Source organism: Numida meleagris, chromosome 6 (assembly GCF_002078875.1).
Source record: "Numida meleagris isolate 19003 breed g44 Domestic line chromosome 6, NumMel1.0, whole genome shotgun sequence".
NCBI lineage: Eukaryota > Metazoa > Chordata > Aves > Galliformes > Numididae > Numida > Numida meleagris.
Genome location: NC_034414.1, coordinates 31,298,088 through 31,322,375, shown reverse-complemented (window position 1 = coordinate 31,322,375; position 24,288 = coordinate 31,298,088). Strand labels below are relative to the sequence as shown.

General features: G+C 36.2%; 3 long non-coding RNA genes across 6 annotated transcripts; 2 read left to right on the top strand and 1 right to left on the bottom strand.

Annotated features, from left to right (window-relative positions):
• LOC110401762 lies at positions 8-14,863 on the top strand. 4 transcript variants are annotated; one of them, XR_002440576.1, is made up of 5 exons: positions 8-4,258; positions 11,741-11,793; positions 12,631-12,705; positions 13,370-13,473; positions 14,113-14,863. It is a non-coding gene; the product is annotated as an uncharacterized LOC110401762 (long non-coding RNA). The 4 variants fall into 4 exon arrangements; XR_002440577.1 differs by having other exon boundaries at positions 9,037-11,793; XR_002440575.1 differs by lacking the exon at positions 8-4,258 and having other exon boundaries at positions 5,200-11,793.
• LOC110401049 lies at positions 14,930-17,426 on the bottom strand. Its single transcript, XR_002440227.1, has 3 exons — positions 17,036-17,426; positions 16,825-16,911; positions 14,930-16,379 (listed from the first exon to the last, which is right to left on the bottom strand). It is a non-coding gene; the product is annotated as an uncharacterized LOC110401049 (long non-coding RNA).
• Positions 18,020-24,200, top strand: LOC110401051. The gene is made up of 4 exons (XR_002440229.1): positions 18,020-18,118; positions 20,017-20,169; positions 22,941-23,010; positions 23,791-24,200. It is a non-coding gene; the product is annotated as an uncharacterized LOC110401051 (long non-coding RNA).

Here is a 24,288-nt window from a genome sequence, read left to right as displayed (position 1 = left end):
AGCAAGACAATTATTAAAAAAAGTTTAGCAAGACAATTACTCCAATGTGACTATGTTTTCAAAAACAGTGAGATCTCCCACTATTAAAAGCCTTTGTGCTATCTTTTGACTGCTCAAATACTATGCTTAAGTTTAATCCTTCCAATGTTTTGATACTTTAAATATTGCATAAGTGGGTATTTTTATTTGAAGATTTTTAATTTTTTTAAATCATTATCAGCTGTATTTTTATCACACTTGTTTAATGAGATGGTAATGTCTCAAAGTTTTAATGCTAATTGTACTAATTGATATCTCAATCACAGAGTATTTTGCATTCCAAACTCTTTAGATTCAAATTAAATTCCTAATATCCTGACATAGCTGCCTTCTCACCCTGGTGGCATCTCTATTCCGTGACAGGCTTGCAAGCACTCAGCAATGCTGTTCCATCTCAGCCTCATCAAAGTCTACCAGCTCTTTGATACTTTGCTGCTGAAAATCTTGATCGAAGGACTACTTAGTACTAAATATAACAGAAGTGGAGCTCAGTTACTTCCTCTCCCAAGAAAGTGTTTTTATAGTTGGCCATGTTCACATTTGTAGTCCCTGTGGTTTAGTGGTTCTTTAATTATTGAAAAGGGGAGAGAGAGAGAGAGAGCGCTCTTCCCTTTTAAATATCCCATAGCATGCCATTTAAGACATTTTTTCCACTGAGATGTGGGAGTTAAGGTTTGAATTTCCATAAACAGTGGAAGGAACTGAACTGAGGCATCTCATATCCTCGGAGAGTGCTCAAACATCTAAGCCTTTGCATTTAAATGCATTATGAATGCATTACAAATGGTATTGCCTTCTTTGCCCTTTGAAAGGAAAGTCTCAAGAACCTATCCAGAACATCAAGGAAAAGAACTGGTTTCTTTCAACAGAGACTACTTATGCACTTCATGTGTTGTAATTTAAGATAGAGTCTCTCTCTAGGAATTATTTACCTACATTAAGCTGCTCCCAGCTCAGAATGCAGCCTGCTGTAAATCTGAGTGATTTAAAATTCTTAATTTTGGTTCTGTGGCCAAGCATCTTAACTTGCTTATTATTGCTTATAACATCTAGTTAATGCTATGTTTTTGTGCATTTGAGCTGTGAGAAACTCAAGATCACAAAAGAAAGCTGTGGAAGAGAAAAATACCGAATTTAGATATCAAGAATCTTAACCAAAAGTCACCCTTCCTCTATCACATATTTCATCAGAAACCAATAAACAAGTCATAAGCATGCTATTGAACTATGCTTCCATCTTTCCTTGATTACAGCACTTTCTTGCATTGCAGTTGTATTATTATTGTCTGAAAGTACCACCCTCCTTAAGTGCGTAATTGCAGTGATTGTGCAATCATGTTATCTCTATTCATTACTATAGCAACTGGAATAAAAACATTCTCCAGCCCTTCCCATATAAAAAGGTCTTCACTTTCTCTCCTTCAATTTTATGCATATGATCAGTGAGTGCGTATGACACAATGGAAATCGCATGCTTTGAAGGCTGCTCAAGTTAGTGAGGGTGTAAAGCTAAATTTCCCTGAAGTACTTGTTTTAAAAAAAGGGAAGAAAACCTTCCAATCTGCTCAGTAGGACTCAAGTTAAGTAAGTGTACTGTTTCTCCAGCTTCCTTCATGTACTCTTGGCAAAGTACTTCACCAGTTAGGAAGAGGAGCAAAGCAAGTAGATAGCAAAATAAGTCCCAACATGAGACAGATGCTCATACTGTATATTCGAACATTAGAACTTGAATCTTTGCCCTCCCTGAGCTTTAATGAGGCCTTGCTTATGCTGATATTTTTGTAATTACAACTCCCAAACTCTGCCTAAGGGTAACAACTGACATCATTAACGTAAATGATCTGAGTCATGAACAAAGCTTCACATTTCATCTCTCTTTCTTCTTCCTTCCTTTAAATATAGCATTTGGAGCTGGCAGGGAGTCCTTGTTTTTGTTTTTGTTTTTTAATTAATACATTTCTTAACACAGAGGAAAACGTGGAAAAACCAACTGAAGAGATCCATGTTGTTGTTTTGTTAACATCAAAACAAAAGTAGCATGATTTCTACTACAAAAGTTTTCAAGAATCTGATGACATTTGCACTGTGGCTGCAGCCCGACATTTACAATTGTTCCAGTATTTTCACAGGGTCTGTTGGAATTACATTATCTGTGAGACTTCTACTTTGTATCAAACCTTGTTACAATTTGTCAACAGGTTGAAAATCTACTACTTGAAATCGTGGGCATGTACCCGTACCCAACCACCCTGATTGCACAAGTTTCATTTCCTTAGGAAACCAGTCTGAAAACAGAAGGCAAAAATAGGGAACTCAAAATTGTCTTCCAATACAATGTATCACATACATTCTAGTAAGTGAATAGACTGAGTACTTCATTTCCCCTGTAAGTTCTACAGGCGAAAAGCAGTACGATCCACTGCCTGTTGGATTTAAATGCAGTTAATGTTGATTCCGTTGTTTGCCATTAGCTGCATAATTCTGGTCAAATTCTCTCCCATTTCCCCTTTTGCCTGCTTAAACAAAGTTTGGTCAGGCAGGAGCAAGTGCTTTCTCCGTGTTTTTGGAGTGCTTAGCATGCCGCTGCTCGTGAAAGAATCTGAAGATGAATAGAAACACACAGCCTGCTTTTCTCTAATTGATAAGTATACAAATAGCCAGAACAGAAACAAAATCTAAGATTTTCAGTAGCAAGTACATCAAAAAAAGAGAGGTGTTCAAAGCTAACTTTTTGAAATCACCATACAGATCAAAGGAAATTTATTACTGATTTTGTTGATGGTTCTAAACTTGGAAATCTCTCTCTCTTTTTTTTTTTTTTCCCTGGGTCATTTAAAAGCAGATAGATAAATAATTAAGCTAAAGGAAGCAAATAAATAAACAAATAATTGTGGAGGATGAATCCAATTACTAGTTTCTTCTACTCTGAAGAATAGAATTGGATAGAATAGGATAGAATTCTTAAGCAGCCGTTTCTTTGGCTTCTTAGAAAAGCACGGGAATCATATGAGTTACTAATGCTCCTGCTTATTATTTCTCCTGTTTCTAACCTGAGAATCAATGCTACATTAAGAAATTCTGGCTAGTTTTGATGTTACTAATGATGCAAGTGCTGATAACTGTAGTAGAGGTTTTGAAGTGAGCTAAACAGAGTTACAAATGCCTGTCTTGCTTTGCACCTTGCTGTAAACAGCCTGAGGGATGGGTTCTGTGATAAGAGAGTAAGCCTACACCACACCCTAGATTCAGTTACATGAGAGAGAGTGACACATTTTCATCCAGACTGCCTCTCTGATGCTGTTTACCTTTGCTTTCCCTTCAGTTCAAACTAAAATAGTGGATTTGAGCCTCAGGTTTAGCAGCTCTAAAATGAAGGTCCTAAACTGTTAAAAAAAAACAAAAAAACAAAAAAAACAAACAAACAAACAAAAAAAACACATCCTTGCCTTAACTGTAACTGAAACAGTTTCATTGTCTGTGAAAAGTATGCTTTGAACAAATGTAACAATGATACCCCAAATCCTGTGCAAAGTTTAAGAAACAGTCGGTGAAACCTGATCTCACTTTACATTAGAAATCTACCACTCTCAGTTTGTATTGAATCAGTAACAAGTTTTATACTGGTAAAGCCACCTCCTTTCTCCAATACATTTAGATCTCTTTACGAGAAGGTAGAGTCACTAGGTGCCTTCTTCACTTCAGTCTTTATTGCTAAGACTGTCCCTTGAGAATCCCAGACTCTGGACATTAGAAAGAGAATCTGGGGAAAGGAATACCTCCCCTTGGTCAAGGAGGATCTGGCCAGAGATTATCTAGGCAAATTCAGTGCACACAAATCCATGGGCCTCATTGGGATGCACCTATGAGTGCTGAGGGAGCTGGCAGAAATGATTGCCAAGCAGTTCTCTGCCATCTTTGAAAGGTTGTGGACAATCAGAGAGATGCCTGAGAACTGGAGGAAAGGCAATGTCACTCCAGCCTTCAATGGGAGCAACTTTTTCTGGATATCATCTTCAAGCAAGTGGAAGAACAGAAGGTTATCAGGAATAGAGAACATAGATTCACCAAGGAAAAACTGTGCTTTACCAGTCTGGTAGCCTTCTATGATGTCACAACTGGCTGGGTTCATGAGAGGACATTGGCTGCCTTGACTTCAGCAAGGCTTTTGACACTGTCTCCTATAACATCCTTGTGGGTAAACTTAGGAGGTGTGGGATAGGTGAGTGGACAATGAGGTGGATTGAGAACTATCTGACCCACAAAGCTCAGAGGTTTATGATCAGTAGCACAGTCTAGTTGGGGGCCTGTTGGAGTACCAACCAGGAGTTGGTACTCGGTCCAGACCCTTTCAACATCTTCAGCAGGAACTGGAGCTGTGGAAGTTCCATCTGAACATGAGAAAAAACTTTTTTACTTTGAGGGTGACAGAGCACTGCAACAGGCTTCCCAGAGATGCTGTGGGGTCTCCTTCTCTGGAAATATTCAAAACCCACCTGGATGTTTTCCTGTGTAATTTGCTCTACGGAACCTGCTTTGGCAGGGGGTTTGGACTAAATGATCTCCAGAGGTCCCTTCCAAACTGCACAATTCTGTAATTCTGTGATTCTTCTTATGCACAATGTGTTTACAAAGACTTGCTTTGCTTTCACACAAATTCTAGGAATTTCCAATACTCAGTGTCAATGGTTTACGGGTGTTCGGCCCGGTTCCGTGACGAAGGGGACGGGGGATCCACGGGCCCACACCCTGGGAAAAGGGAAAAGGGAAAAGGGTAAGGAGATGGCCCTGAGAGCAAAGAACAGCGGCAACAATCTGAGGAGAAACAAACTAATTTACTAAATAAGATATCGGAATGCAAAACAACACACTATAATACAATATAATTACAATTTAAGCTGATAAATCCAATACAGAGAGAGAATGTCCCAAAATCAAGGTAGGCCTTACTCTACTACCGACGATAAGACGGCTGGAGAGCGAGGTGCTGCCAAGACGTGAGACGGCGGAAAAAGGGACGAGGTCTTGTGATCGGCAAGTTTTTATACTGCAAGCTTTTATCTTTTCCCTCCGGCTGGAAATGGTAACAGAGGAGCAAAGTACCGTGGGGAATGTAGTAGTCCTTCTCTTCTGAGAACCAGGTACATTCACTGCATGATGTTATGATGTGGAGTACCAATAACCAAAAATCATAAAACCATGACACTCAGAAACATCTGATTTATTTTTCTGTCTCATTAGTAACTAACCAGAATTTGTTCTTGATCTGAAAAAAGAATTTTAAGAAAAACTTTGACAACAAGATATGCCTAGAACACTGAGCATCAATTAGCTGCTTAATACTTAGGAAAAAAAGAATCCTTGAGATGGCATTAATTGATACTCTATGCAAATTAGCATGAAACAATAGTGTTGAGTACAGTTATGCTGAGGCATAGAGTCTGGAATAGCATAGAAAAGCAAATACGTTGTATGTGCTAGGAATGTGAGAACTGTCTTTAAGGAACACAACAAATATTCTTTCCTTTCAACCTCAAATCTTGTTTGTATATAATACATTTGATATTTCAAACATGTTGTTAAGTTAAAAAAAAAAAAAGCAAGTTTTCACTTTTTGCTTAAGCAAACATTTCTATAGTGTGTTTTGCAGACTTTATAATTGTTTTGTGCTCAGACTGCAGCTTAGGAAAAAAATCCCAAGTAGTTGGAATTTAACCTCACAATCTATGCCACAGTATTGTCATGAAATCTTTTCAGGTCAGGTCTCTTACGTGGAAAGAACTTTGGGATATAATTCTGACCCACTTGTTTATTTTAAATGCCTCATGATGAACTATGAAGCAGCGCATTGTGCAGATTGTGTGCAGAAACTACAGAGCTTTGTTTTACTAGAATAGTTAATGCTCCTTTATATCAAAAATCAGAACTGAGGAATCGAGAAACTGATATCAAGAAAGACGTATAAAATATATCACATGGATATTTTCTGTAACTTAAATATATGATATTTGTACCTACACAGTTTTATGTGGAGTAGGGAAGACTCTTTTTCAGGTTCTGGGCAGGATAAAGTAGATATGTTTTCAGAATAAAGCCTCACATCAGAGATAAATGAGCTTGTTGCACAAAAAGCCTCAGGTAATAAATAAGAGAAGCAACAAAATAGAAAATATCACTTACCCTGACTTAAAAAAAAAAAAAACACAAAATTTTATTCTTTCTTATCAGAACATTTATGAACAAAATTAATTTATCTAGTTTTGCACATTTATAAAATGTAGCTTGTAGTACTGATTCTGCCATTCATTAAGCATTCATTATTAAACTTACCGCACCTCTTAAAATGTCTCGCGCACATGTATGTATAATTTCAATAACATCCTGGTTTTTAAGGTGTGTGATCACCCTGATATATAAAGTATCTGCTGGAAATAGTCTGTCAGTACTTAAGGAATAAATCTGCAGTTTTTTTTTTTTTAATTTAAGAAATGTTTCTGCCATTATTATGCAAAAAAGTAAGACATTTTAAGCCTTCAAATACATTTTGAGCTGTATTGTATACAAACCTTAATCGATAAATTTGACCTTATTTCATTTCAGTAAACTTTCATTTCTGCCATATGTGTGTGATAAAAAAAATTTTACACTGATTTTCCATGACTATTTTCCCCTCACTGGCCCACCCTCTCTGCATTGTTGCTTGCCTATAACAGGTTTTTATCTTTATTTCAAGTTTCTGTTAGCTTTTTCTGAGAATCAGTGCAAAAGCAATACTCCTTAGGTGCATGTGGCTTTTAATATACGCTTCATATGTTCATCTTAGAACTACAGCCTTTTTTATGCATGTCGCACAGTGTTTGTCTCTGCATTAAGTACTTTCAGAGGGCAGCATGTGGTGCAGTAAGATCCAGGTTGTGTTTTTTACACTGCTGTTTAATTTTAAATTGTGCCCTGAAAAAATGTGTTTAAGGAAGACTAAAACTACAAAGTAATCCCTAAGTTTATGTAAATCCTCACGTCAGTCTCCAGGTAAACATGCATTATTAGGCAGTCTTTACCTAAATAAGAGCATGTTATTTCTGCAAGACTCCTGCCCAATGGCTGTGCACTCAATGCACGTAGTAATCAATGCTCACTAATCAGTAAAAGCACTATAATGTGAGGGAGGAAATTAGCTATGAGGAAGACTATGAGTGGCATTGAAAGAGCTTTGTTACTAAAGCATATCTGGTGGAACTCTTCAGGGATAAGTCTTTAAAAAAATTTGTTCAATATTTTCATAAAAAAGCTTAGTCTGGAGATAAAAATGTATGATGATTGAATATGCCTAGAGCAAAACATGCATCTGTCATTAATAGAGAAGAAGACTGCAAGATTCAAGAAGAACTAGATGACTGTAAGGACTGGGATAAGGGATATAAGGGATAAAATTGAATAGTATGAAGTGCAAATACCATCCAGCAGTGATCTGGAGAGTTTCTGTTGTTAATGCACTGACTGTAAACAGCTGCGGCAGCGACAACTGTAGTGAGCAGTTGATCACAATGATTGTAAGTCGCAGGAACAGCCCCAGAAGAGACAGGTGTACTGGATGAAATTGGTTACCATGGTGCTGGAAATCAATTGCAGTATTCGATGTGCAGGAGATTTCTCATCTATGATAGTTCTTTGCATCTGAGATTAAGAAAGATAAATTCTGAGTGCAACAAGCACTAGGAAATATTATGGAGTGAGGTGCTCCCTTTCCATGTTATATTCCAATCTATCATAAAATCTTTGCCCCCTTATCTGAATATATGAAACTTCGTTTTAAAGGAAAATATTAGCACAAGAGCATGTATCGTTGGTCTGTGTGTAAATTCAGACTGAACATTAGAAGTTTTCCGGCAAAGAGGCCAGTGAAATCCAGAGAAGGCTGGGTTATAGCTTCTCATACTCTGGGCAAGAAATCCAATAAGCTTAAAGACAAACTTTGAGCTTTTGTGGAAAAGATTATGTGGTTGATTGCAATTGCAAGAAAACAGATTTTGTGATCTGTAGCATAATTTAAGCCTGAATATTGCATGGTTCTATGAACAGTAAGCTATTTTTTGCAGCATGTTGCTCTGTGCATTATATACAGCTTATTGCAGTCTGTATTGAGTACAGAATAATTAGCTTCCTTTTTACAATTCCTGTTGCTATTACTTAATTCATTTTAGTAAAGATTGAATGAAAGACTGTTTATGTTGTGTATATGCAATACCAAAACACTGAGAGAAAACTCAGAAAATTAAATTAGGTACTGCTGGGTAACCACAACCTGGTCTTCCAAGTATTTAGAAATTTGTACTTGAATAATACTAGCCACCAAACTCAGCTGAGAAAAATCAGCTCTTCTGCAATTCAGGTCGCAAGTGCCTTTTTGTATGTGTCCTGAGTTATACTTAAATTGAGGACCTGTATGGAAGAGGCAAGCTATAATAAAATTCTCCATTATGTTCTCCAACGTTAAGTTAAACTGTAGCAGACCCTCTTTATTTTCACCTGAGTTGTTCCTAGCAAGTAGAGGTGTTCATCCAAGCGGTATTTCAGCTCAAGGTGACTGTTAAAATGTTGAAAGAAACTGAAATGATGCTGATATGCAACTTATGCAAAATACTTAGCTATGCAACATGGTTGAATGAATACCATTCTCTAGGTGTTCCACCAGACACTATTGTTAATCCCTGAGTTTGGGTTTAGAGAAGAACTCCTAGACTCTAATTCCGTTACACAGGGTTTCAGTGGTAATACCAAGCTAAGGCATTTTTGTCTTTCCTATGCCTGGCCTTTTGCTACTCCAGCACTGCAGCAAACATCTGTCCTGAACTTCTACAGCTGGTTCTGGGGCCACGCTATGCACTAAGTCAGTCAACGGATCTGATCTATTTGTGCATGTTTTCTTTTTTTCTAACCTAAGTCAGTTCAATCATCCAGTTCACAGAATGACTCAGAAACTGTTGCTCTGGTTTCACCTAGAAGAGGCACATGCTCTACCACCTGTGCAGGAACAAACAACCTGAAAATCACCTTGAGATGCTGTGTCACAGAACAAAGACTTCTGGGTACCTCTGCTTTGGACACGGAATGTGTGATCATTTCTTGGAAAAAAGAGTTCAACTGTGAATACATATTTGGTAAATAGGCTGTAGTCATTATGAAATTATCAAATGAAACAAGTTTTTATCAATGCAAGGAAATCCACACCATCATCTTGGTGAATTTAACAAAGCATGATGGCTTATATTTCTACTGCTATTGCTCATAGTTTAATACTATTGTTTCATCTTCTCCATCTAGAGAAGGTAAGACCATAATTTAGTGCCAATAATGCAATGAATTTTCTCTTAATTTTACTACCAGAGATGGTTTCATTAAGTTGTTCTGAAATATACAGAAATATCTAGCTGGTAGCAAGCAGTGCCTTGGAAAAATTCTGCTCCAATAGTTGATGCTTGCTAGTTTTAAACAGGAAGGAGTTGAAAATTATAAGGATATACAAATAAAGATGAGAATATTGTTTCTAAACTGTTGTTTTACTCTGTTCTTAAATTCTCTGCTTTTATTTTGGCACAGTCTGTATGAGTGCTTTTAAAAAATGAGCTATGATACATAGTTAAAGTGAGCTTCTGGGAAATCTCTGTGCCTGTCAGGTAGTGATTTTATAAGACCTGAGAAAAAATAGAGCATTAATCTCATCATCAGCTACGAATTTCTTCTTTAACTTTATTTCAAGTAGTTTCTTTTTAATCAGAATTCCTGAACAGTCAGACCTGAACTTTTCACACACTAAGCTGTTTCATGTTGCACAGGTGCATTTGAGAAGTGTTTTCTCTCAGATGTTTATTGAAGCCTTGGATTTAATCTGGAATTTGTATGTTTGTGAATTTCATGTTCAGATATATTATCATGATTGCCTTCCATGTGGTTTCACAAAGGGGGCCATTCTGCCTTTCTTAGTGTTCCTTTCAAAGAGAAATTTTTAAAAATCCAGATATTTTAGCAGATGAGTTAATTATAGTGTAACATTATCTTCCTTTTTGCATACAGTTCTCATAGGTATTACATAAGACATAACTGCCAACAAGGCTTTACCTAGTGTTGAGCAGTGAGTGATAAGTTAAAGAGCTGCCCTTCAAGTTACTTTGATTACAGAATCTGGAAACAACTTCTTAAAGATGAAGCAGTGCTCCAAGCTTATTTTGTCTATTCATATATTGCTCATCGGCTTCCTTGCTAACTCAGCTATGGTCTCCTACTGAGTCTGAAAAATGCACATGTGACAGAGTGATTTCAAATGAGTTAACTAACTTAAGTCAACTGTAAATCCTATAAGCTATCAACACTGCAGTAGCTAAGACTCTTTAGTTCAGCTGTAGGTTTATAATTTAGAAACCACTTTTTCTGGTTTGAAGATGAGGTAAAAAGTAACAATATGTAGATACTAAATCACAAATTCTAAATGTACTTCTAAAATCTTGAGAAGCAGCTTAAGTCCCATTCTCAGTCCAGGATTTGTGTAAAGAAATACCGCCTGTGCTTCAAGTAGTGAGGGATGAAAGCTTTTAATGGGATGAAGAATTCTTTTCTTCTCATTCTAGCTAAAGCAGTGGACAAGGTTCCCAATGAAGTGAAAGTTAATGTTCTCCAACAGATAGACTCTACATTTCCATTTGTATGGCATCTAACATCTGACAAATAAGACTGTTTTGTAAAGAAATTCTACAATGTAGAATACTATTCAACCAGTTGAACAAACTTGCTGTCAGAGAGAAAGGAGTAAAGATCCATGCTGCATATGTCACTGAGTAAGGAATACAAAAACACATTTCTTACTGAAACAGGTGCCAGGCATTGGTTAACCTAATGTAAAAATTATTCTATTAGAAATGTAACGTTGGTTTCAAATCTTCCTCTTCTATGTTCTCCCTCTCCTTTCAAAACAGTAATATATTTGCTGTCTTTTAAGAAGTCAGTAATGTGTCCCTTGCTACATAAACAAAGAAATTATGCACTCTTTAAAGAAGGAAGCAACACTGCAGAGGAGGAGGAAGGGACTTCACTGCCTTTCTGTTATGAGGCAGCATGCCATGTGTGGCTAATGGGAGTCTATGGCCTTCCTCCTAAGTCTATGCCTAAATATTTCCTTACCTTCTGTTCTCCATGGTTCAGTGGTTATTCTAAACTGAATCACTCAGGCATATTCGTAATTCTTGTAATTTAAATATCAACTAAAATATCACCCTTACACTCTATCCTACTCTCTGAGGAAATTATTCTAATATATACGTATATGTAGGTATGGAAATAAGAATGCAGGTATGTGTATGTATATGTATATATATATATATACACACACACATACACAGGAGCTAACAAGAACGACCAGGGTTGCAGGCCTCCACCTTGCTCTTAGTTGAACACCATAATCAATTAGGTGCATCTCTTGTTGAGTGCATGAGAGTGCACACAGCTGAATATTATTTTCCTCTAGGGTGTCAAAAAAGTAAGACAAGAACAGAAGCCCTCTGTTTTTAACTATTTTCACCATCACGAGAAAAAAACATGAGAGATATATATTTGTAACGGAAAAAAAAATGGCCTTTTGGTGAGAGCATAAGTTGCACTGCATTAAATATTTGATTACTTAATCAACAAGCAACCTCTACTATATATCTTTCAGCTGTAGTGCAAAGGAGTGATGACTTCAAAGAAGCAATTCAGAGATTATTATAGGTAAGTGTAAGGAGTCCCGGATGTCATCACCAGTGTTTCCAAGCTTTGTGGTGATTGATTAAAGAAGCTATGTAATTAAGCACTGACCCACACAGGAATAAATATCCTCAGGTTCTGAGGAGATCTTAAATAGATCTTCCCTTTACAGCTTGGATTAAAAAAAAAAAAAAAAAAAAAAAAAAGTGAAGAGAGGAAAAGAACAAAAAGTTCTGTAAAGAAATGTCAAAGGCTGCTAGAGAAAGAGCTTTTAAAAAATGGAGACAGTAGCATATGGGAAAATGGTCAGGGATGGCCATAAATGAAAGAGTAATAATCAGCTGTTAAATTGAACCGACTATATCTTAAAAGCAATAGAAATTCAAAATTTATGAGTCCTACCTGTGAGGTGTTTTTGCTTAAGTTAAAAGCTAAATTTATAAAGGTTACCAAAGGTTTATACTGTTTTTAAAGGTTAGTTCTCTGAATTCAATTGGTGTTTTTAATGTAAAAAAAATTCTTATTATACACATACTGCATATGGTTAATGTCTGGTTGTTTCAAGCTGAAAAAATATAAAAAAAGATTTCAGCAAGTCTATCATTTTAGTGAATTTGAATGAAAACACTACAAACTCCAATTGGCTTTGTAAATAAGAGACCGTATTATTTAAATGGAAACAATGTTTGATACAAGAGTGACCATGCTTAGATATGTCACTATAATGTTGTCATTTTATATTTAATAAATCAAAACATTTAGTAATTGATTAATTGCTTTTTTTCATAAGTCTATTGCTAGACAGTATTCCACCCCATTAAATCTTTCTGTATCTCTTCTTTTAACTCTATTTTGTAATAGAAATGGCTGATCTGAGAACATACTATGTGGCAAGTTTTTAAGGACTGAAAACTTCACAATGGCCTAAGATTCAAGGTATCATTCTGAACCTAGACCTAGATCCTTGATTTTAGAAATATTTTTCTAGTTAAAAAAGCAAGAGCACAAGTTTATTCTGTCATCTGGTGTTGTAGCTTAACTAAAATAGCCTGTGCATGATGTGAAGAGTAAACAACAGGGCAGATTACAAAATGATGTAAAGGACCCATTAGGCACTTAATTCCTGTAGGCACTGTTAAAAATTCAGTTACAAAGAATATCTAGTCTGGACAATGGTGTTTTATTTGTAGCATGACATCATCTGTTGGTGTTTGACCTAGTTCTTAATCTCATATACTATGAGCTTGATGTGTTAATAGCTGCAATTAATTAGTTAGTAATTGAGGAGTAAATTGAAGTATTGGACTCACAAAGTGAGTCTGATTGTAAATCAGGGCATTAATCACTGAAATGTAATAGATAAATTATCAATTAACTGCTGGAAATTTTGATTATTAATTGATTTGTGATGGTTTTAAAATTATTCCTAGATATTGCCTCGTTTTTTTTTTGTATTTTTTCATGATGCGTGTTTCAGAATTATTGAGTCTGTAGATAAAAATCAACATACAGTATGAGAGTGTAAAATAAAAATGTAAAGAAGTAAATTCCTAATTTATTTTTCTCAGTTCTGATGTCTGTTTTGTATTACTGTTTTAAGGCTGACAAATCCAGAAAGATAATATGCTGCTATATCGAAGCCAAGTCATATGGATCTCTCAGGGAAATATATGTGCAGCTTTGCATCCCTCGACTACACAAAAAGTAAAGGATTTGCAGAGTCTTTCCAGCGATGTAGAAATCTTTCAGGGTGGTGAAGGCATTTATAATATATTATTCACTGTTTGTAAAATAGTAGATGAAACCAGAAAATATTCCAAGGAATATTTTGGGGGGGAAATGACAAAGAAAATCAATTTGGAAAACAAATCATGAAAAGATATACTTACTATACTAGCTCACTAAAAAGTCCAAGTGTAGTTACATGAGTTAGGTGAATAACTAAAGCCAGAAAACTGAATCTCAGTAGAAGCCTCTCACCCTTTATACTTGATACAATGCATGTGGGTTTAAGAAGTACCAGAAAAACATTCCAAGCTCACAGGCAAACTCACAATGAAACAACCTGTGGGGCAGAAGTGAAGTTGCACTGTATTGTCAAGGAATTATCAACTTTTAACTCAAAAAAAAAAAAAAAAAAAGGTGAGCTTTCTTCTTGGTGAAGAGTTTGCAGAACAAGAACTCTTGTGCTGAAAATTTCTTAGACGTGGCCTGAAATGAATGCATTTCTTAGAGAAGTCTTGTATACTCTGGCAACACTGGATGACATTGTGCATGTGTAACATTAAAAAGTATTAGAATATATCCAGATTTTTAAAAGCTTGTCATCTTCTGCTCTTCCAGGCCTCAGATTGTAAAAATATTTGGAGGAACTCACTTCCAGCCTGGACACTTGTTACAGCTCCTGAGCACACTGGAGGACATGATTTCTTTATTGCTGCTTCTCAAAGGAAGTGTTTATGCCTTTGTATATAATTAGCTCCACTGTGAAGCTCTGAGAAAGAAAAGGCTTGGTTATCTTGTTAGACTTGTGGTTCAGCAGGGTGGAGAGTAGTGAGGTAGAACAGAATGTTTTGCACTTAGTCATAAGCAGTACTAGAGGCAACTTAAAATCTTCAGTATCGACTGGCTCAGTGTGGGGTTCTATTACCAGTAGAAAAGGAGATATTCAAAGCCTGACAGCAGCTTTGGAGAAATACTGCTGGGTGGAAATTCCATCTCATCCTGAACTCTGTCTCATTCCCCATTAGGCAGCATGATCAGAAAAATACATTTTTGTGCAGAGAAACAATGCCTACACATCAGAATTCATAGCAATGTGATAACACCAGGCCTCACAGTAGTTTGAAGACCATGGAGCACATCGCCAGTCTTGGCTGGATTGTTCTACTACACCCATCATAAGTCCAGATTTGAAGCCTTCTGACTTATATCTGTTCAGGCTGATGAAAGATGGACTGTGTGGGCAACATCTTCCTAGTAAAGATGGTCGCCATAATAGCAGCTGTGAAACACTGGGTCACTTCCACTGGTACAGATTTTTATGAATGTGGCATGCAGGCTCTTGTTCATCACTGGCAAAAATGCACAGCTAATGGTGGCAACTATATTGAAAAATAGTGTTTTGTAGCTGAGAATTTGCTCTGTCAAATAGTATCATTGTGCTCTTTGTATGTGTTGTAGTTTCCATGAAAATAAATAGGAGGCATTTCTTCTGGAGCAACCTATGTAAAACTATGTCCCATCTCAAAAATGTGTAGAACTACATCTCCACTCTGCCACAAGTATGCATGTAGTGATGGTGATACAAGGATACTTGCAAAAAAATACATTGATTATTTTAATTCTGTAAAGTTTAACCGATTTGATAAAGAATAATTGGAGCTATACTGGAAATGGCTTCATATAAAATCAGCATGCAGACCATCAAAATGTTCGAAGTGCACTGCCTTCTTATCCTCAGGGCAGGGGATTTTCTTAGTGATGTCTGTGCAGTATAGATTTTATTTAGCAGAATTATTTTAGGCCTCTAGGTTGGAAGACAAAATTGATGCTCTACAATCAATGACTGAGGAAGGCAATTCTAAGGGGCTATTCAGACCATCTGTGCCAGAAGTCAAATTGCCACTCAATTTTAGGTGGTCTGGATTGCACTATGGAAAATTATGGAAGACTGTACTTTCCCCATTAATGCATACCATTTAGAAAGCCTGCTTGTCTGTATACTTAATATAAATGCCTATACACTGAATAGTAACACAAAAATTTCTTTCTACTAAGCTGCAAAAATACGGGCATGTACTTTACAGGCATAAAATAATAAAAGCCACTCTGTCGTTGTTATTGTGCTGTATTTATTTGCAGTTGAACCTGGTCTGTACATTCTCTTATCTCTTTCCTCAATATTTATGCTTGTATGGAGGCTGAGAACATAAATGTTTTATTTATCCTTTTAAAATTTGCCATAAAACCAGTGAATCAGACTTCTATATAAAACCTCCCATCTCCCAGTATAGTCATGGAATATTTAAGTCTTCACATAATTCATCAAAAAAAATTTAATCTTGTTTAGTTTAAACTAAAATGCTTCCAGAAGTGCCAGTCACTCTGAATATTTCAGTTTCCTGTACAATGATTTGCAAATCCGAATCTCTGGGGGTGCACATTACTGATGACATCAACTATGCTTAGTGCTGAATGCTGCTGTGCATCAGGTCTGAGAAATTTTCAGCATTTAAATTCAAAGAGCTCAGAAAAACTCATAGCTCCTTTTTGTAATTATTGAGTACTCTTCCAGTCAACTATACTAAATCTGTTTAATCTACCAGCCCAGATCTTAGTGGTAGAAGCTGAGTTGTAGCATTCTGACTGTGCTAATTGTTAGGTTGCCCTTGAGATCTTTATCAGCACCTGAAGACCCATAGTCTCTCCTCTGTGTGCACCTTCTCTTTCTGCCCTGGCTCTGTTTTGAAGCAGTCTTGTTCCTCACCATGGGGTTGTATTTTGCAGGGCGGCACATAAAGTTTCCAAGGAAAGGAACTCAGGGACAGCAAGCTGTGGAGCTGCATCTGCAAGGCTTCCTGTGCTCAGGCCATTCATACACAGAAAAGCTGCAAACACACAAAGAGGAGCAGATGAAGGCAGCTGGAAAAGTAACACAACTGACTTCCAGCCCTGATATGAAGAAAAATTCTTGAGGATGATAAGATTCAGAGACCCTTAATGTGGATGGCTAGAAAGTCTGTGTTTAAAGACGTCCTATCATATTTCAAAAATGAAATTCTCATCAGCGTCACACAGACCTAGCAGTTCTGAACACTTCATTACTTAAGTTAACAAAGCAATCTTCTGAGAATATATTCTTTTTAGGTTTTAAAATCTGAGTTATTTGCATTAATTAATCTTCACCACTATAATTACAGGCAAAAAAAAACAGTTTAATTTGGACATTAAATACACTGAATTCTTGTCTTTGAAAAAAAGAAATAATAAGGAGCCAATATCCCCAGACAATAAGTAAATAAGAAATAAATTCTACTAAATACCACAAGTTACCCGTTGCTCTCTTCACATTGCTTTTTCATTCTCAGTCGCGTAGAAGAAGTTATCCCGGAACCATGTGCATGAATCTTGGTAACTAACCTGAAGAGAGTGGGAAGGATTTTAACTTTTCAGAAATCACCAGGTGGAAAGTGACTTGGTAAAGATGACAGTTGACTGAAGGAAAAGAAAAAAGAAAAAAAAAAAGCAGCTGCCTACTCTTTACCCGAATGCATGCTCTCTGGAGTAGTTGAAACTGAAAATTTTAACACTAAAGGATGGAGCTTGCTCTGCTTCATGCTATGTCATCCCATCCAGCAGTATGAACTGCATACAAGAAGCAGAATATCTTCTTCACAGAACATGCAAGAGATTTGCGAGTTGTTCTGTATCAGATGTGCTTTAATGCTGTAACTGCTGTAAGTGGAGGACCTCTCAAAACACAGCTTTTGTGCTGCAATTAGCTTATGGTTTTTCAAGCAGGAAATCAACATCAGGGGTGGTGGTTTTTCTACAGCTAACTTAACTAACGTAGCAATTGTTTGATCTTTGCAGGTTTTTAAATGTATAGTTCTGTGTACAGGCAATGGAAAGAGTTTAGTATCTCTGTAGCTACCTCAAAATATCTCATAATACTAAAAGTAAATAGATATAAATATTACTGAAATAAGAACGTATTCATGTTGCAGTAATTTACTTCTACATTTGCCTATTTAAAGAACTTGTATATTTATGAAAGACTGAAGCAAAATTGAAGAAATAATATGCTTACACAGTAACAGGCAAATAATTTTGTTTCCTCTAAAACTTGAAGGAGGGAAGTTATGCTCATTTGAGGATTACAGGATGTTGGCTATTTGAAGAAGTATCTGACTGGTAAAGAGAAAATAATCTAATTTGAAAAGAGGAAGATCTGTCCAGCAGCTGTGACGTGAACTGGTGGAACCCATTCTTCCATTCCTGGCACTGAAAAGATTTCCTCTGGGATCAGCTCACAGTCTGATTCTATTTGACATTTCTCATTTTCACTTTAACTTCTGCCAAAAATAGTTACAAATACTAGTCTTAAAAGTGCAGCATTTATTTATTTTGCTTTATTATTTTTTTTGAAGGAAGAATGGATTATAAACATTTACTTGAAAAAAAATACAGTGCTCACAAGATATTGTAGCAATTTAAGAATAAATTAAAATTGGATGGAGTGTGGGAAGCTAGAATGACATGTAGTGTTTTTAACTTGACAGCCTTTCAGTGGAGGTGGAACAACGAAAGATCTTGGCACGTCTTGACACCTCCAGGTGTAAGGCAGGTAATTTATTTCAGATGCAGTAAGAATCAAAAATTAATGTAGCCACAAGACTAAAAAAAACCAACAGGTGAACTTCAACATTTCCTAGTTGAGTGCTGATCTTGTGTATTTAGGAGCAAAAGTAATTAAAATTAAAATACATTATAAAACAACACCTATAAATAATTATTATTTAGGTTCTTATTTGCCTCTTCTGTTAGGTGTCCTAAGAAGTTTTCATTTTTTTTTCTTCTGAGTTGCTGCTCTCTCTTAAGCTCTCATTCTCAATTTCTTTAGTCTATCTTATGATTTTTTTTAAGTTTTCTTCTAAAAAATAGATGAACAGAGACTTAAGCCTAATCCCACCAGATAAATAGTTTTACTACTTGGAATTTTAAGTTTTTCTGTTTTAGTAAGGCTGGTGAGTGCATTAATATTGAATATGGTCAGTTTTCAATTTATCTAAGATGATGAGAAATGAGCTGACAGTTAAAACATATATAATACAATACTTAAGATATAAGCTAGAATAACACACAACAAGATATACAAATGAAGAGATTAGTCATTGAACATTTAAAGGTGAAGTGCAGACATTTCCAAAAGCCTGTAAGTTCATGCAATGCGGAGTGCCACTGACGTATCTACCAGCCAAGGAAGCTGAATAGCCATGGTATCATGGCATTGCTCTCAAGCAATAAACCCTATCTCTCAGAGCTGAGTCACGTATGACCACACCAGACATTACCAATGCTGCAGTCTGTAGAGATCCAGTTCTAATATTCATGCACAGCAAGGTGGTCTGAACTTTTCTGCACTCACTGCAAGCTCAATCTATAAAATGAGTTAAGATCCAACCACAAATAGTAGAAAACTATCTACATATGCAAGAGGTTTCAGTGTTGTGGCCTTGTATGCAACAAGGCTACTTCTAATTTCATTCACATATAACATTTATGACAGAGAGATATCAGTGCTATTTATTTGATAATAAGAGTAATACATGTGGCCTTCTGCTACCTATGGTCACAGTGTGCACTATGTAACAGAGTTGCTGTTTAAAAGCTTTGGTTTTCAGAGAAAAAACACTTTTTTCTGTAAAAGTTTGTCAATAGACTACTCAGATGCAAAAACTGCTGATAGAGAATTTATTCTGCAGCGTTTTAAACAGCTACCATTGTCAACATTGAGGTCTGCTTACTTTTTTCTCCATCATATTTGCTGACATGTCCTGACTTGAGAAAAAGTACTTGTGTAGGTGGAATTGTTTGTGTAAGCCTATGTGAAGGTACACTCCTTACACGGATTTGCTCTTCAATATGAGCTGGTCTTAACAGCCATTATAAGTCACTGTATGTATTACAGAAGTAGTAGGATGAGGCCCTCTAGAACAAGTATGTGTCTTAGTCACACAGTAACACCTTTTCTATTTAGTTTGAATTACTGATAAGTTATAAAAAGGAGGTCAGTGAGGGGTTAGTGGGATTGAATTTCAAGAGATCTGGATTCTATTCTTAGCTCAGCTATTGACTGTCCTAGACAAGCCATCTCATTGATCTGTGTCTCTTCTACCTAAGAATACATGTTGCCTTGTTTATTTGGATTCCAGGCTTTTCCTAATAGGTTATTTCTCCTATTGGATTTACGCAGCATCTGGTGTAGGTAGGCTAAAATGCTAGTTAAGTTCAGCAGACACATATGTTTTAAAGGAAAGAGAAGGAGAAATAAAGAAGAAAATAATAACAATGAATATTCTTGTTCACAAACAATGATCTTTTCTACTTGAAGAAAAAAAATGTGGATTTGTGTAAAGAAATCAGATTAAAGAAATGCCAGAGATTAAAAGAATGGGATACAAGTGGAGGGAATATATTAAGTAAAACAACAAAATACTTATCAACTGTCCTTTAAACATTCAGTAGAGTGAGACCATTTTACGGATGAAGGTTTAAGAGGAGCCCAGGACTGCACAGCAAGAGAAGGACAGGGCCCAGCTTTGCCATCTGGGAAAACAACCCAACAGAAAACAACTGGGATAACAACCCAACAGCTAACAGACAGCCAAGTAACAGGTGCATATGGGATGACTAGGGGGAAACTGAGGGATGGAAGCCTATCTGTGCTGTTCAAAATAAGTTTGTTTAAAATCACACAACACCAGGCTGTTATTCCTAGGTCAAAGGGTGTCCTTGGATTACAGAAATGAGCTACAGAGCCTCCCAGCGATATGTACATCACCATGCACTGTGCGAGCCTCAACAACAGTGTCACCATCAATAGTATTTTTCACTGGTTTTATTTTTTCAAATGCTCTCACTGCTGGTATGTTAAAATAACTTATTTTTGCCTCACTGCATGCAGAAACACCTCATTCCACAGGAGAAGCAGAGAATAGAGTGAAAAAGGGGAACCTGTGGCTTCTGTTCTCTGCTGTATTTCAGTAGAGAAAAATTTTCTTTTGAATGTGCAGGTGAATTTTAGTTACAGTTATTTTTGCCCAACCTGAACTCTAATCCTAGATACATAAACATAAGCCTTAAGCCTGCACTGAGAGGCTGATTCCTAAAAGGACACTGCGAAACGATCTAGTGACCATTGTATCTAATGATGCATTTCCTTTGTAAATTATTTACATTCTAAGTCTATTGTGAAAGTAGTTTGAGACAACTGATCTGTAACAAAGAAAAATGCTTCCATTGCATTCAAATCCTTTAGCATCTTTCAAACTGATTTGAAAAACTAAAGGACACTGAGTGTATTGGCACAGCTTTAAGCTTAAAAAGCTTTTTATGCAAGAAATTAAGTGTTCATCAAGAAACCGTTGAAATCTTAATGTCATTAAATGACAGCCACATGAAGAGAAACTTTAAAACATAATGATCCTTGTTGCATAATTTGGACAGACTTTTGTTCTCATTTTAATTTTCAATACACAGCTTGCTTTGCTATCTCTCCTTCCCATGTCGACTGAAAAGAAGAGAGCAAAAATTAGGAAAGTAAACCAAGATTTGGATCTGGAGTTAAACTTCTAGTTTCAGAAGAGGTCCTTCACTTCAAACATGCTGTGAATAGATACACATATCTTACTAAAGCCTTGGGTGCCTAACATAAGACTTGGGCAGCTGCATTCTTCTATGATTCCAGCTGAGATTCCATTTCAGGCACAAGTCTGAAAAAGACCCCTTCAAAGCCCCACTCAGCTTCCACCCAGGGCTAGAAGCATATAGACTTCTTGCTTGTTGGATTTTATATCCTAAAAGCATTTAGAATGTGAAACTGCCTAGAAGATGTGCCAGAAAAGAGGCATTTTTTTTCCTCCTACTTAACTTCATATTATAGGTTGGTATGAAATCTGGAAATCAATTCCTTAATTGAAATTGTCTCTCAGTAATTTTCTGATAGGTTTCCTGATAGGACTGGACAGATTATAAATGGAGTTTAAGATTCTTGTTTAGTGTAACTGGAGGAGAGTTCATACTTTTCTTTAAGACAATTTCATAATAGTTACAGCATTTCCCAAGGAATGGAATTTTCATTCTTTGTGTTCCAAGAGTCAAACACACATAGTTCTCCCATTAGAAAACCTCTCCAACCTCCAGATATTAGTCTACAGTGAAGGAGTGGGGGAAGTCAAAAAAAGGAGAATTTCTACTCCACGACATATTGGAAAATAAAAAAAAATAAGATGATAAATTCAATGAGTCAGAAAAAAATAAATAAATGAAACAGCATGACTCATTCATCAAGCTAGTATTAGGATACTCTGGCTGCCATCCCTGAAGAAAAACAGGTACTTAATTTTGTACTGAACTCTAAGCTGGATTAAAAAAAACAAAAGTTCCAGTATTTGGAACATTACTCTATTTTTTTCTTATTTCCTTTAACCTGTGTATTTTCTTCACCTCCCTTCTGTTCACCATTCTAGTAGATAAATAATAGCCTCTCTTATACAGCAGAATTGATGATTCTGGTATGTCTGTGGATTTGAGCTCTCCCAAAGTAGAAGAATTAATAATACATACTTAAAAGTTTCATTGTAAGTGCTTTACCACAAAAGGATAAAAACAATAGAAAAAAAGAAAGCTGTGCTCAGTTATTTGGAAAAAATGAGTAGAGCATCTGCCTCTGAAAGAGTGGCCAGAGTCCTCTTTTTATAATATTTATACTTCTGATGAAGTACAAATGAACAAAAACTTCTGCATTCCAGTCTGTACCAAGCACCTAAGTGCTATATACCACTAGCACTTCTGAGTCTTAGGAACTTTATCTTCTACTAGTTACTAGACCATCTGATTCAAGAAAAAGATTTAGAAGATACATAAAGATACGAAGATGTACCACTAGCTGTAGGTAGTTATAACTAGAGAGAGATTGGAATTCACGGTAAGCAGATTGATTAAATGTGCTTTTCGGAATATATGAAAAGAATAAATAGCACGTGTGAAAAACTCAAAGTAAAAAGGAAAACATATCCTTCTTTTTACTTTGCTAATTAAAAATGTCCAGTGTTCCCTTTAGCCTTACCACTTAAAATGATGCAAGTGTAACTTCGGATGGATGTAGCATTTTAATGAGAATCAGAAGCATTCTTAAAACTAATTAACATTGTGTGAAACAGTATTCTATAAAAGTAAAGTAACATGAGTAATCTTAATTTCCTTTCCATGTCTAGAATTTAAGCAGCGTGAAGTTTCTATTTCTTCCAAGTCAAGTTTTAAACCTTAAACTCTACAAACTTAGTATAACTGGATGAATGATTTTTCTCAGTAACGCATTCTTAGCATGATTACTTCATTGAATCAAAACCACATCTCTTCAGAGGTGCCTTTGGTTCATTTTTCAGGCTAACTAAGAAGTGTACTCATACCCTCTCTTTTGAAGCGGGAACTGGAAGATACTTCTCTTGAACAATGGTATGCATGTGATAGACGTAAGACACTTGAAAATCTAATGCACAAGCAGAAAAAATATACAACACATCATTCTTCTGTAAAAATGGATGGGAAACAGTTTGTCCACAAAGCAAATAGTGACAATATTGTTCAGCGGGTCCATTTGTAACCTCACACAATGTAGCATCTGCTTCTCTTATAACCCTAGTCACTATCACACAATTGTACTCTAGAAGAGTGGTTATCCAAATAAACTGAATCATGACACAGAGAGATTTTTAAAACCCAGATTTTGTCTTTTTGGATATAAATTTTCCAACCCTTCAATGATTTAATTATTTATTATTTTTACATGAAAGTATCTTGCTAGAAACATTCCAAAATGCTCTAAGCGCAGTCTCTACTTGAGTCTTCAAGATCATAAAGTCCAACCTCAACCTAACCATACCACCCTAACTCTAACAACCCACCGCCAAAGCATGTTGCTGAGCACCACACCCAAATGGTTTTTAAATGCATTCAGGGACAGTGACTCAACCATCTCCCTGGGGAGCCTGTTCCAGTGCTTAACAAACCTTTCTGTAAAGTTTTTCCTGATATCCAACCTAAATTTTCCCTGGCCCAACATGAGGCCATTTCCCCTTGTTCAACTCCACATTTATTTTAAAGGTACATTATACGTTTTGATGTACAGATCAAAGTTTCGGTTTTATTGGAGAATTTTCTGCACAGAGGTACAGCGTAGAACATTGCCCTTGTTAGCGTTATCTTAACACCATTATTTTACATTCTGTGTTGTAGGGTGAAGATAGCACATCTAATCTTTAAATCATTCCATTACTGACAAATTGCCAGTTTCAGACAATTCAACCACTCAAGCACAAGAACTTAAAGTGAGAGAAAACCAGAAGAGAAAAACCAATCTTCTTACTAATGCTGTTAAAAATGAAATGAAATGAAATGTATTATAAGTGCAAAATGTCATGTACAGTGTCAAGAGAAAAATCTTAGCTTCTGCCATGATGCACATCAGCCATCAAGTACTTACAGCAGAAAATGTCTATAGTGAATTGAGTTGAGTGGTGTGATATCATCAGTAGCTATGCTGATTTGATTTAGAAGCATTGCTTATATTTTAAATGCTAGTTTCCAAGACTGTATGTGGCTTCAAAGACCTCTCTCTCTTTATGTGGTAAAAGGGAGATAGCAAATATATCAGCCTGATCAACAAATCTTGCTGCTTTCAGTTATTTTCAATTTTTTATTTTCTAACCAAGTTCCAGATGACACAGTGAACTT